General features: G+C 38.2%; 1 long non-coding RNA gene across 1 annotated transcript; it reads left to right on the top strand.

The window, feature by feature from the left end:
* The first annotated feature begins 6,987 nt into the window (after nucleotides 1-6,987).
* LOC117404863 (uncharacterized) lies at nucleotides 6,988-12,956 on the top strand. Its single transcript, XR_009320037.1, has 4 exons — nucleotides 6,988-7,070; nucleotides 10,124-10,351; nucleotides 11,775-11,891; nucleotides 12,664-12,956. It is a non-coding gene; the product is annotated as an uncharacterized LOC117404863 (long non-coding RNA).
* Nucleotides 12,957-13,630: the final 674 nt, after the last annotated feature.

Below are 13,630 nucleotides of genomic sequence, written 5' to 3'. Positions count from 1 at the left end.
GATGAAGGTCTTCAGACAGTTCTTTGTGAGGTGGAAGCCATCGTTAATGATCATCCAATCATAAGGGTCTCTGATGATGTGAATGATTTGGAAGCTCTAACACCTAATCATTTGCTGCGGTTGAAGACTAAGCCAAATATGCCTCCTGGTTTGTTCAGAAAAAGAAGATTTGTATGCTCGTTGAAGATGGAAGCAAGTCCAGTTCATGGCTGATTTGTTCTGGAAGAGATGGACAGGTGAGCACTTACCGTTGTTGCAGGAGCGACAGAAGTGGTCTCGTGTTTGAAGAAACTTCATCGTAGGAGATGTTGTTCTGATAGTAGATGACACAGCACCGCGTAACTCTTGGATGATGGGAAGAGTTGCTGAAACGATGCCAGATAAGAAGGGGGAGAAGTACAGTCGTGGACAAGGACAACGCAGTTAGAAGCAGTTTGAAAGCAGGTTGACAGCTGCAGAAACAAAACTAATCTTCAAAAAAAAAAAAAAAGGTCTTCAAGCCAGTAATCTGTGACAACTGCATGTGTAAAGTGTACGTTTGTGTAAAGTGTACATTTGTGTAAAGTGTACGTTTGTGTAAAGTGTACGTTTGTGTAAAGTGCACACCCTTAAAGTAGACGGAAGAGGAGGAAGAAGGAGAATAACAATTTGACCTTAGTTTGACGACTTATATCTCCTTGTGTATAAGAGGTATTTATGGTTTTTTTCACATTTGATGTAAGAGTGTTTCAGACTTTTGGTACAGATGGTAATTCTAAGTGATTTAGTTTTGCCGCTGCAACATGGTGAAAACAGCGAAATTATTTGAGCTGTATAGAGACTCTTGGTAGTTTCAAACACGTTTTTCTAACTCCTCTCAATCCCACGACAAAAACATTGTCAATGTAAAAAAAACAAGTTAGAAAAACGCACCAGCCGTTTAAAGGGGTGATATCAAACACAAAAGAACAAGTTAGGAGAAGCAATCAGGCCAATCTTGTCAAGCATCAAGCAAATAGGCACACTTGGAAAGGTGCTGGGGCCCAAGATTCACACAATTCTTGCTTCTAACTTGGCGCCTTTTTTTGATCGCTTCACTTCACTTTATCGCTCCACTTGAAATGCTCTTTGTATGACTTGAAGTGACTGAGACACACACACACTGAGACACACACACACACACACACACTGAGACACACACACACACACTGAGACACAGACACTGAGACAAACACACACACACTGAGACACAGACAGACACCGAGACACACACACACACACACACACTGACACACACACACACACAAACACACACAGACACACACACACTCAAAATGAGACGCAAACACACACACACTGAGACAGACACACACACACACACACACAGGTACTGACACACATCGCTCCACTTTATCACTCCACTTGAAATGCTCTTTGTATGACTTGAAGTGACTGAGACTCAAACACACACACTGACAGGTATTGATACACACACACACACACACACACACACACACAGGTACTGACACACACACACACACACAGGTACTGACACACACACAAACAAACACACAGGTACTGACATGCAGACACACACACACACTAATGTTATTGTAATTGGTAAATATGCAAATTTCAACATTACAATAGCCAATCAAATCACGGGAAAGCACAAAGCGGCCGGAGCTCATTTGCATACAAACTCCAGATTTAGCTGCCAGTTAAATATTTAACTAACTGTCAAATCTAGCCAAGAGATTTCAGATTTATTTAAATATTTAGCTAACTGTTAAATCTTGTAACTAGATTTCTAAATGATATCTGAATGCACACATTTATAAAAAGCTGTATTTATTTTCTCCTCATTTCTGGCAGCCCATACTAACGGCGCTCGGAACTTTGGCATTTTTAAATCCTAACGGTCTCTGCTCAGCGGAGTGGAATGTTCAGGAGCCGGTTGCCTAGCAGCGTCTCCGCCTCCTTCTCTGCCCCGCCCCCTCTCTCCCTCTCTCGTTGCTCCAGCTAGGAGTTCACATTCAGCTTCCTTAGATTATATAGCGCCATTCTTTACTAACTTTTACAAATGAGCTTATTGGAGGCTTCGTGTTTTTAAGATGGTTCAGGTGCAGTCCGGGCACACTGACTGCAGCATCATTACAGTATACCGCACTGCGCTCGGCTTTGTGTGGAGGCTGATACACAAAATAATGAACGACTGGTAAAGAAATCACATGGATTGCTTTTTAATGGTAAATGTGTTTCTGGTATTCTAAGTATTACCTACAATTAATAACTCAGCTATATTCATATTCAGAATGTGATACAGTATTAAGACAGGGTCAAGTATTAGAAATAAATAAACACGCTTTAAGAGAAACAGCAGTGATGTTTATTGCCCATTCCCATCCATTCTCTAGATGTTTCTACATTGTGGTTGCAATCCACAGGGTCAAGGGACTCAGCGATGTTAAATAAAAAAACTAGAGCACACAATTAACCAATATAGAAAGGAAGGGGGGAGAAATGTATTGCCTGCGTGCAGCACCTTCCACTTTCCTCTATTAAATGTCATTTGCCATGTGTCTGCCCAGTTCTGAATGCTGTCGAGATCATTTTGAATGACCTTTGCTGCTGCAACAGTGTTTGCCACTCCTCCTGTTTGGAACTGCAAACAGGAACAAGTCAAAAAGGAAGTTAGAAAGGCCAAGAGAGAGACAGAAATGAACATTGCTAAGGGGGCTAAAACCAATTCCAAAACGTTTTTCCAATATTATAACAGCAAGAGAGGAGGTTAAATGTCTAAGAGACACAAACGGCAAAATCACAGACGAAGAAAATAAAATAGCGAGTATATTAAATGATTACTTTTCACAGGTTTTTACTACGAAGGACTCGGACAACATGCCCCACATGTCGACCTGTTCCTATCCAATTTTAAAAAACTTTAGCATAACAGAGGCAGAAGTGTTAAAGGGACTAGGAGCTCTTAAAATAAACAAATCCCCTGGGCCAGATGAGATCCTCCCAATAGTACTCAAAGAAATGAAAGAAGTTATTTACAAACCGCTAACCAAGATCATGCAACAGTCTCTTGACACAGGGGTTGTACCGACAGACTGGAAAATAGCAAACGTAATACCGATCCACAAAAAGGGAGACAAAACCGAACCAGGTAACTACAGACCAATAAGCCTGACTTCTATTATATGTAAACTTATGGATCTATAATAAGATCCAAATTGGAAAATTACCTATATGGTAACAATATCCTGGGAGACAGTCAGCATGGTTTTAGGAAAGGTAGATCGTGTCTAACTAACCTGCTTGACTTTTGTGAGGATGCAACATTGAAAATGGATAATTGCAAAGCATACGACATGGTTTATTTAGATTTCCAGAAAGCTTTTGACAAAGTCCCACATAAAAGATTAATTCTCAAACTGAACGCAGTAGGGATTCAAGGAAATGCATGCACATGGATTAGGGAGTGGTTAACATGTAGAAAACAGAAAGTACTGATTAGAGGAGAAACCTCAAAATGGAGTGAGGTAACCAGTGGTGTACCACAGGGATCAGTATTAGGTCCTCTGCTATTCCTAATCTACATTCATGATTTAGATTCTGGTATAGTAAGCAAACTCGTTAAATTTGCAGACGACACAAAATAGGAGGAGTGGCAAACACTGTTGAAGCAGCAAAGGTCATTCAAAATGATCTAGACAGCATTCAGAACTGGGCAGACACATGGCAAATGACATTTAATAGAGAAAAGTGTAAAGTATTGCATGCAGGCAATAAAAATGTGCATTATAAATATCATATGGGAGATACTGAAATTGAAGAAGGGAACTATGAAAAAGACCTAGGTGTTTATGTTGACTCAGAAATGTCTTCATCTAGACAATGTGGGGAAGCTATAAAAAAGGCCAACAAGATGCTCGGATATATTGTGAGAAGTGTTGAATTTAAATCATGGGAAGTAATGTTAAAACTTTACAATACATTAGTAAGACCTCACCTAGAATATTGTGTTCAGTTCTGGTCACCTCATTACAAAAAGGATATTGCTGCTCTAGAAAGAGTGCAAAGAAGAGCAACCAGAATTATCCCGGGTTTAAAAGGCATGTCATATGCAGACAGGCTAAAGTAATTGAATCTATTCAGTCTTGAACAAAGAAGACTACGCGGTGATCTGATTCAAACATTCAAAATCCTAAAAGGTATAGACCAGGGCTTCTCAAACTCGGTCCTGGCGACCCCCTGTGGCTGCTGGTTTTCATTCCAACCGAGCTCTCAATTACTTAACTAGACCCTTAAAAACCCAGGAGACCCTGAGGCTCTCCAGGACCAGGGTTGGTCACCTCTGGACGATAGTAATTAGTCTCACTGCTGCAACCCCCGCAGTGACTCGGGAGAGGCGACGTGGGACTCTGTGTATGTACTTAGTATAATAGATAAAACATTCTGTGTAGCAGTTAAAAGAAAGCCCTATCTACATACATACATTCTCCATAGCCGCTTTACCGTATAGAGAGTCACTGCGGTGACGAGTCGGAGTCGAACCCGGCACACACACACACACACACACACACACACACACACACACACACACACACACACACACACACACACACACACACACACACACACACATACACACACACACACACACATACACACACACAGGCGCAAGGCGGGACTACAAACCCCGGACGGGACGCCAGAGCTTCGCAGAGCAACTAACCACCCCAGGGGACAATTTAGAGACCGAAACTATCCGACAAGTTTTTGGACTGTGGGAGGAGACTGGGCACCCGGTGGCGAACACGCTACGCGAACACACTGGGGAGAACACGCAAACTCCATACAGACCTCCGAGACTGGGAATGGAACCCAGGGCTCTGGAGCTGTGAGTAGTCAGGGAGCCAGGGTGTCTAAACTGGGCTGGAGTTCACACTCTCTGCTACGATTTGCAGGGCTCTGTTTTTTTTAAGTTTAGACCATCAGGGGTTAGAATCAAGAGGCCTGCTCAACTGGAATACTTGGTTTAATAAGAAAATAGGTCATATAGATGACATCTTCAAAACAAAACAAAATAATAATAATAATAATAATAATAATAATAATAATAATAATAATAATAATAATAATAATAATAATAATAAACTCTTGTTTTTTTTAAAACCATTTAGCTTATTTTTTATTTTAATTTAATTTGATAAAAGAGGTACTATTGGTTAAGAAGATATATGCCAATAAAAATAACTGTGCCTATTTCTTGCAAGCATGCAGTCTTTATGTTCAGCTGTTTTTCTATTCGTGTAAACATTTCGACTCTTTGCACGGCACGGAGAAAGTCGGGACAGAAATTTATATTTTGAAATGACATCATTATAAAGCCGAACTGAGACATCATTACGCTTCTGAATGGCATTCAACACTGCAGGGCATCCCTTATATACCGACAAATGAGACATTTCGCGTAATCGCTGTCTAGCCGTGGGAGTCTATTGACAATAGGTATAAATGTAGAATAAAGACGAACACAAATAGGCTCTTCAGTTTATTGTATGATTGCATATCTAACACCGTTTAAATTACTATGTTGGGCTACGGCTTGTATTAATTATAGTGCAGTCCAGTATTTAGAAAAATTGACAGTTATACTGTAGTTATATTATTACGTTTTAACCAATAACTATTAAATACAAACAGTCAGTATAGTGCATTGCGCTTAGACCACCTGGAAGTTGGTTACTTATTCCCGGTTCCTTATTTGCGATGTAGTTGACAAAGCAGCGCGTCCTTTTTCTGTGTGTTTTAAATCACTTACACATCTTGCTCAATTAATATATTGCTACTATTTAAAAAATAATCGCTCCTTCTTTTTTTTAAAAAAAGAAAATATTATTAACAAATCTGTATCAGCAGCATAGCGGTTCCCTATATTACCCGCTTGTTTCGCCCCATTTACCCCCCTTAGACGGCTTGCTCACTAAATATCGAGGTATGCCTAGATAGGTTATAACACCCTCTTTGCATTAGGACAGTATTATGACTTTTGAGATTATCTTCAAACCGTTAGTACCTGGGGTGCTGCTGTTCGTGGGGTACGGCATGCTCACTAAAATCTTTAGTGTTTTTACAAAGAGGGGGTTATACCCTATCAAGGCATACCTCGATATTTAGTGAGCAAGCCGTCTAAGGGGGGTAAATGGGGCGAAACAAGCGGGTAATATAGGGTACCGCTATGCTGCTGTTACAGATTTGTTAATAATATTTTAGTTATTTGTTAAATAGTAGCAATATATTAATTGAGCAAGATGTGTAAGTGATTTAAAACACACAGAAAAAGGACGCGCTGCTTTGTCAACTACATCGCAAATAAGGAACCGGGAATAAGTAACCAACTTCCAGGTGGTGAATCGATTAGTGTTTGCTTCTCACAACGATACCAATTATTTTAATTATAGAACTGTATGGTCTAGAGAAAAAATAATAATATATAGGCCTACCTGATTAAATAAACTCTGGTGTGTATCCACTTTCTGTCATGCAGATCGGTTCAATCTGATCAAATCCAGCTAAGGAACTGTTATGCTCCCTTCAGTTTTCTTTTACAATAGCCATATAAACTGTTCTAATTTAAATTAACTGACGTTTAGAAAGAAAACAAATACACAACTGCCCACATCGCCCCACTGTGGACAATAATAATAATAATAATTTTAAAAAAAATGTGTGCTTTATTTTTTCAAAGTAAAATTAGGGGGGCCAAACTATATACTCGCCCCCCCGTCCGTCCGTCCGTCCGTCCGTATGGGAGGGGCACTACTTAACTTTTCCCTTGAGTGGTCTCTGAATGCAGGTTTGACTGTACACACACACAAACACACACACACACACACACACCCACACACACACACATATATATATATATATATATATATATATATATATATATATATATATATATATATATATATATATATATATATATTTCTAGGAAATTAAAACAGAAACCATTTCCTGACTCTACACCAGAGACTCTCCGAACAGAGTGCAGCCAGACAGAGACAGTGATTTCACAGGTAATCTTAATTCTCATTCTTTGCAATCGCTTTCCGATTTGTTTCCAAAACCTCTGCAACAATCGCAGCAACTCTCTACCTGTTAGTTTATTGTCGTCGCTTCATGAAAACCCCACAATCCTTACAAAGACAGTACTGCTTCACGCAGACGCCAAGGACAAACTTGGGGTCAAATGGATTTGAAAGCAAACGGAATCCATTGCAAACGCGTTTGCATTTAAATGCTTTAGATGCACTTGACCCCATGCCTGGCCAATGAAAAAAAGAAGAAAAAAAACAGATTTTGGCGGCGCGGTGGTTAGCGCTGCTGATGCCTCTAGTCAGGGATCCAAGGGCCAGAAAAGCGCTTAAAACTGGTTTAACATGTCATGCTGCGTACAATTTTGTGGAGACTCATTTTGGAAAGGTCAACCCCTATTGTGACAGAATCAAGAGCCTGCTTTGCATAGATCTTGTCTTATATATATATATATATATATATATATATATATATATATATATATATATATATATATATATATATATATATATATATATATATATATATATATATATATGTATTTTATTTGTACACAACTGTAAGTCGCCCTGGATGAGGGCGTCTGCTAAGAAATAAATAATAATAATAATAATAATAATAATAATAATAATAATAATAATAATAATAATAATAATAATAATAATAATATACAAAGCAATTCTGTCCCCGTGTATCTCGATCATTTCGAATCCCTGCCCACATCAGGATTCTACGCTTTGCTTTGCACTGAACTCACACCTAACTCCTCTCCTGAATATAAAATCACCAAAACATTGTGTCATTCCTTATTTTTACGTTTTGTTTTACTGTGACGTTCTTGTGTGAATGTAGTCGATGTAGCTTTTTTATTGATATTATTTAAGCGTTAACATATACTGTTTATGAAAACTGACAAAAGAAATCGATCAGACTAAACCTAAATACTGCTAAGCGCTTAATACTCCATCCGGGTTTAAGCACACGTTCATTTTTTTTTCTTTTCGCCTCTAAACAAAATATATTGACTATTCTGGACGGACGTCTACTTACACGAGATGCACAAGTGCAGTGTTTACGTATAACTGTTGCTGTTCAATTTATTTTCAAAATATAGTGTGGCGTGTCCCTACGCGTGGGTCTGGCTTTCCCAGCTGGGACTACAGTTAGCGGACTTCCCGCCCATTTGAGTTTGAATGGATGTGTGTGTGTGTGTGTGTGTGTGTGTGTAACCGTTGGCATTAGACACTTGACTAAGTTATTTATGCATTTTATTAGATAGGCTTGTGATTTTTCTGTGAAGTTTAATGCGTTTATGTAATTGGTTTGTATTTGTTGTTATGTCTGCAGTTGGTAAAATATATTCTGAGAGAACTCTCCGCCGTCAGTTAAAACACAAAGGGCAGATGATTTAGTGAGTGCAATTTCGGAAGAAGTAGTGAACACAGAGCATGTAAATAAACAAAATGGACATGGTGATAGTGAAAGCCAAGTGCAATTTGCAGTGAATATCAATACTGGCAGGAGTCGTAGTAGTGCAGTGTGGAATTGTGAAGAGCATAATGAACAAAATACTAGTGATAGTGAAAGCCAAGACGTTGCGATGCAGTTTGAAATGAATGACGATCTTATTGTCAGGAATGACAGTGCTGATTTTGAAAGTGAAGATACGATGTCTGGATCAGATAGAGAGGATGAGAAGGCATGTAGCTTAAGGGGTGAACTGAAGGATTGGGCTGTTGGCAGTAACATCCCGATGTGTCACATTAACAGTTTGTTAGGCATTTTAAGACGATTCTTTCCCAGTCTGCCAAAAGATGCTCGTACTTTAATGGCTACTTCCACTTCATACAATTTGGAGACGGTTGCTGGGTTAACATATCATCATTTTGCTGTTGCACAGGGTATACTCTCTCCGTTGGCATCAAATATGGAGCTAACTTAGTGACTGTGTAACTCTGCAAATAAATATTGATGGCATTCCACTTTTTAAAAGTAGTAACATTCAGTTTTGGCCTATACTTGGTCTTCTTGAAGAAGACAAAAACAAGGAACCATTTATCATATTTTGTCCAGTATTTCTAAATGTATATTTTTATTTTGTTACTTGCCAGGATCCATTTGAAATGAAATGTACAGAGTCTACAACAATTCCAACAGTGTCATATTTCTTATTTACAAATATAAAACACACACACACACACACGCACACACACACACACACACACTATATATATGAATGTTACAGAGAAAAGCTGCTTATTTGTAGTATATATTCAGGCAAAACTTTTTCTTCTTTTTTAATTTAAAAGATGTTATGCCAAATGTGTGCCAACAATTATCTAGGCAATCTCAAAACAATGAATCAAGCAGATTTAGAATCCAGAATACATTTCTTAAAAATATTTTTTCACCAGGTATTTGTTTTAATTATGAAAATAAAAGCACACAGGTTAGTGAGTCACTATTTTCAGAATAATTGGTCTTTTTGCCTCAATATTTATTATTATTATTATTATTATTATTATTATTATTATTATTATTATTATTATTATTATTATTATTATTTATTTATTTATTTATTTATTTATTTATTTAGCAGAGTTTTATCCAAGGCGACTTACAGAGACGAATATCGTGAAGAGAAAAGACAAGACTCTGATGCTGTTTGCAAGTAGTGAATCGTTGTTGTAGACACTGTATCTAAGGTTTTTACTATACTGCTTCTTACCAGCACAGTAGATTGACAATCCGGTTTCCCCTCCCCACACTTGTTGCTTCATTGTGATTGGCTACAATGTACAGCGAGAGTGAAAACATCTCTGTGGAGATCGGCAATGGAGCCTCAACAGAGATGCTATCGCTTCACTGCAGTGTGGACACCCCTATTGAAATACAGGGGTCACACACACGTTGCACATGTGTCAATCCAATTTTAGACTTGTGTTTTTAATTTAACAAACAGATGTTATCACGCTTAATAAATGATTTGCTTCATTTTCATGCACGCAAGACATGTTCATTTTTGTTGTTATAGTGACATATCAGAAGGCGCGCAAGAAAGGGCAACAGAAACATCCGATATGAACAAACACGGAAGCGGAAGTGTCCAACAACAACAGGAGCATCACACAGCAGCAGCAGCAAGAACACCAGCAACAGTGAAGATGGAAATGTCAGCAGTGATGACAGGAACTACAACAGCAACACCAGCAGCAATGACACTGGAACTGGGAACAGGGACAGTGACAGGAGCAGCTTTCAGGTACATATTTAATTAAACGTTTCATTATTTTGCATCCCTACAATGAATCATGAAAAGGTTACAGTGTTCTTACAACTGCAGTACCTGTCGGTAATTTTCCTATATGTACTTGTGTGCATTACATATAATGGTTCTCTTTTTAATGACCAACTGGTGTAGTTAAAGATAGAAGTTTATATACATGTTTGTGCATTTTTTGTTCTATTAAATAGACAGGGATAGGATGATCTTCACCATTTTAGAAGAAATCAAGGGCCAGAGGAGACAAAACACCCTGATGCTTCAGGCACTTCTCAAGCGGCAGCCTCAGATAGAGCAAGAGCATGGCAGCCTGCGCCTAGATGAATTCCAGTTTTCTCTTGCCATCAAGGAGGACATTGACAGAGTGGAGAGGATGTTAATGGACCAGGCTACAGAAAAGGCACTGGTACGTGACAGATGTGCGATTGTTAACAAAGTCCTTTTCTTTTCAGATTATAATAACCAATACATTGTCATTAATAGTTTTTGAAAAAAAATGCAATACATATGCTAAAAGCTTCTGTCCTTATTGAATTATATCTTCAGGTTTTTCTCAGAGCTTTATATAATTATTCCTGATTCTGTACAGAAGTAATTTTGTTGCGTTTTTCTATGGTGTTCATTTATTATATCCATTTTAAAGGTGTAAAAAATATCACTACAAGTTTCCTTGTGTTTCACATGTAGTCGTTTGTTTACTTTTTCATATTTTGCAGCGCAATTTCTTATGATTTAGAAGTATGCTAATGTATCAGTCTTTCGCACATTCATTTTGCTTCAGAACTAGTGCTAATGCACTAACAGCACATTCCATATTGGGAGAAAAATGGATGAAAAAAATCAAATATGCTCAACTTGTTCCGCTGCCATTATAAATTCACCATCAGGGTTGGTGAAATAGCAGAAACTTCATAATAGTTTATTGTGAATTTATAATAGCAGAAACTGTTATTTTCTTATGTGAAAGAGAGAGAGAGGAAAGTTGATACAGAACAAGTAAAGTGACAACATCTGAAAACGGTAACGTTGTTTTTTTTTTTTTTCTGGAGGGAAGCCATTAAAACTTTGAAGAATGTTGTATACGTAAGATTTTATTATTGCATCGTCTCAAAGTTTTAGTACATACTACAATTTGATATAAATTCAATTTTAAAACTTTTATGACTGATATGTCATATGACTATTCAATTTAAAAGATGGCAGTAGTGTTGTAACATGCATATACATTTGCCTTTGTTAAAAATCAACAAACACAATTCTTAACACAGACATAAACACATTGTTTGTTGATTTTTACCAATGAATTGTGTTGTTCTTGTTTGAACAAACTTAGATTTAACAAATGTTTTAGTGTGTATAAAAATATTGTAAACATATTGAATCTTTCATTCTTTTTTTCCAGCTGCAGCCAAGAAGTCTTCTGTCACGGAGGCAGACACAGAGGCCAGGATGAGGAGCTGGCTAAAGTACAATGGAGACCGGGATGGGGGGCGGAAGAGGAGGGCAGAAAAGAAAAAGGGTAAATATATGATGCTCCCATGAATTATATTTATATTTTATTAATTGGTAAATTTAATTTAAAACGATTCAATAAGTTCCCTTTATTTAACGCAATGTACTGTTCAAATACGTTTTGCTTAAATACTTTGCTTTTTCATTGCCAATGAAATGCTTTTTTTTAAAATGTTGTACCACAAGGGTATATAATATGTTTAGTGGTTAAATTAACTAATTGTTACTGTCACTTATACTTCAGTGGAAAGATTACTTGCACTCCGATTGCCTGAGAGAGCGATATATAATCCCTAGCACTGCATATGCCCTTAGAATGTTTGTAACAGCATTACAAAAAAGAATTACATCTGCAACCAACAAGACATTTGAAGTCAATTTCAAGCTATAAAAAAAATATAAATCAAAGAAAGGGTAGGTCTTTGTTCTCAGTTTATTCAGATAGAATTGTACATGTCCATTGTTTTAAAAACGTTTCATACACTTTTATAGAGACATGGGTACAAGTTAAAATAAAAAATATAATTATGCTGTAACTTTGAAGCCAAAAGCAAGACCCTCCACATTGGGCTTCATGTGCTATTTGTATGTAATCCCTTTACTTTATCTGGACAAACAGTCCATAATAATAAAATAATAATATCTTTATTTGTATATATCTCCTTTCATAGTGGACCACCATAACAAAGCGCTTTACAGAGGTAGGCTGTGTAATGCCTGGTAATGCCCAATGTGGAGGGTCTTATTACTTACTTCATTCATTCTCTTATTATTTACAGATGCAGAGCCTGCAAATGCTGCTACAATTGCTGCTGCTAGTGCTGCCAGTGACATTGAAGAAGATTAAGAGATTGTTTGAGCCATCTTTTTGCATTCTAGACAGATATTTGAACACAAATAAGCTTAATAAACACTGTTGAATGTAAAGCTAGTTGTTTCTTTTTTCTTTCTTTCTCAAATTCAATTTGTTATAGCTTTAGGCAACGTCATTCATGTTGTAATGTTGCACATATACTGTGCATACAACCCCAGTAGTATGCTGACGTTGGCCCAGCGTAATTTTGTCCATCGACCCAACGTTGGCCCACCGTTGGCATACAATGGTGGCCCAACGTTGGCCCACCGTTAGCAAGCAGTGGTGGCCCACCATTGGCAACGTTGGGCCACCATTGTTCGCCAACGGTGGGCCAACGTTGGGCCGATGGACAAAATTACGTTGGGCCAACGTCATTAGCCAACGTTGGGATGACGTCTCTGATGACGTTGAGCCAACGCTGGCCCAACGTCAGCATGCTATCTGGGGCACGTCACCTGTTCCCCGCGGTGCACGAGTGTTATGTGGTCGGGCTGGAATTCCACAAGCTCGGGGTGAACACCTGCTTAGAGCTGCGGAGTCCCGTTTGAAGCAGCCCCAGAGGCTGGCGAAAATAGCCGACCGCTGCTGTTGGAGATTCCTGCAAAAACATGATTTTTAGCAATTAAAATAAGTCGACCACTGCTTTAAGCCTACGGAACTGGAACAATTGGAACAATTAGGCAGGCTCTCAAAAATCAGCGAATGTGGTATGAGGCTGAAAATTGAATACTCTCATGTAATTGGGTTAGTTGTGTGTTTGTGTTTATTGAAGAGACCACTGCTGTAGGAGAGCAGGATCGGGAGATTGGCGGGTAGGATAGTAGGGAGTACATTTACAAGAGGGACCCTAATTAACTGGGAATAAACTCATCATTTTGTGTTGTTGGCAA

Source organism: Acipenser ruthenus, chromosome 51 (genome assembly GCF_902713425.1).
Source record: "Acipenser ruthenus chromosome 51, fAciRut3.2 maternal haplotype, whole genome shotgun sequence".
Classification (NCBI taxonomy): domain Eukaryota; kingdom Metazoa; phylum Chordata; class Actinopteri; order Acipenseriformes; family Acipenseridae; genus Acipenser; species Acipenser ruthenus.
Note: the sequence above shows the minus strand (reverse complement) of the source record. Positions and strands in the feature narration are given on the sequence as shown.